At 35.8% G+C, this 1,770-nt stretch overlaps 1 protein-coding gene across 1 annotated transcript in view; it reads left to right on the forward strand.

The window, feature by feature from the left end:
- The first annotated feature begins 7 nt into the window (after window positions 1–7).
- The window catches only part of LOC112145533 (leucine-rich repeat-containing protein 3), a 4,888-nt gene continuing 3,125 nt past the window's right edge, over window positions 8–1,770 (forward strand). The window contains exon 1 of the mRNA XM_024270820.2: window positions 8–1,513. The gene's annotated coding sequence lies outside the window, so the exon portion shown is untranslated. The remainder of the gene's footprint in view (window positions 1,514–1,770) is intronic.

A 1,770-nucleotide genomic window follows, 5' to 3' on the forward strand; every position in this document is an offset into this window, starting at 1 on the left:
CAAAAAAAAAAACTACAAATGGCTTTCTGAAAACTGTTAAAAAATTAATAATTAAAAAAACTAGAACCCTCCAAGTCTGAGGTCAAAACTATGGTTTTAGTTTTTTAAAACACATATTACAGTTTTGTTCATTTCTTTAACACTCATTAAGTCTTAGATCAATAATTCCCCATTTACATATAAATGATTATTACAGTTTATGTATCTTTATCACACTCACATCAAACTTGCAATGATACAATTTTGTCACTATTTGGTCCAAAACTCAATTTTTGGGTCACTGTTTTGTTTTGGTGTAATATATGGTTTAGGTTCATGACAAAACAAAAACAAAAATGTTTAAAATTTCTCTTCTTAAACATGCTAATAAGCAAGTAACAATAAAGAACAACTTTGGATCTGTTGTAAAAGTGTTTCTAGTGGTCTTCTATTTATGACTATGCAGATTTGAGCAAAATTACAAGAATTGTGTCATTCTCTAGGACGCAGTTTCTGCAGACCAACAGTAATTTATTCGAAATTTGCCTCTAAGTTGTGGGTGCGACTGTTTACCCGTCCTATCTGTTTACACACTCTCCCACTAGCTTAGTTTTGAGCAGAATATCAGTTCAGATGAGGAAAATAAATGGATCTATTTGTTTAAGCGAATGCATCGGGATGGAGCGGAGCAGGACGCTTGTGGCCTTCCCGTTGTAGCTTCTACGTCACAGTGAGAAGCTTTTTCTAACATCTGCATCACACTCACAAATATTTGCTTAAAGAAACACTCAGAAATGCAGTTTTTATATATGTCCTTGATCATTAAAAATAAGTACATGTTAAAAACACAATTTTCATCAGAATTTGTTCTTTAACTAGTCAGATATAATGTAATAAAACAATAAATAATAAATCCTCTTAAAATTTAGCATATTTGACACTTTAAACATAATATTAATGTAATACAAGTGAAACATGTTTTTTGAATCTCTTACATGTATTTTTTTGTTGTTCTGTCAAAAATGTATAAAGAAACTAGAGAATAAATAAACAAAAATTAACTTATTTCCTCTAACTTGTGAATTTGTGACCTACAATAGATCATTCTCCCCCCTCGGATAGAAGGATCATAAAAATGTAATTATGCTAAATGCAATTAAGGGATTAACTAATGGATTGATTCACAGGAAGAGGAGGCTGAGGACATCAAGAAGTCATCTTTTTTATATATATTTATGTTTTTGCGGGCCACACGCATGCGCGCGCGCACAGAGAGAGAGTTTGCCCCGCATCCCCATCCCCACCGCTGGAACTGCCTCCGCCGGTGAGGCAGACAGCGACGCGCCGGCGACAGCGCGCGGAGCTCAGCCGCAGCCTCCGCACGCGCTCCTCTGCACGCGCTCCTGCAGGCGGATGGAAAACATGTCTTCCTGTCTTCCACCGGGACAAACTCCAAGAAAAACTACAAACGGAATCTAAATACCATCGAATCAACAAGTCATCCTCTCTTGCATGGATTTCCTACAATAAACAGGTTTGTTTGTTTATTTAGAATCTTTCAATTTAATTTATGAATGTGCATTTTAATCTGTTGAAAGTTCAATTTGCCTTTTTTTGTGTTTAAAAAGTTGCAAAAGGATAAAAATAGTGTTTGCTCTGAATAAAGAGAAAAATGCTGCATGGATGTCACAACCTTTGGACTAATCCACTCGGCCGGCTTCACCCAGATTTGATGTGATTTAGCCTCCATGAAATGTCAGCAGAAACGAGCATCATGTGCAATGTATTTGT

Source organism: Oryzias melastigma, linkage group LG5 (genome assembly GCF_002922805.2).
Source record: "Oryzias melastigma strain HK-1 linkage group LG5, ASM292280v2, whole genome shotgun sequence".
NCBI classification, from domain to species: domain Eukaryota; kingdom Metazoa; phylum Chordata; class Actinopteri; order Beloniformes; family Adrianichthyidae; genus Oryzias; species Oryzias melastigma.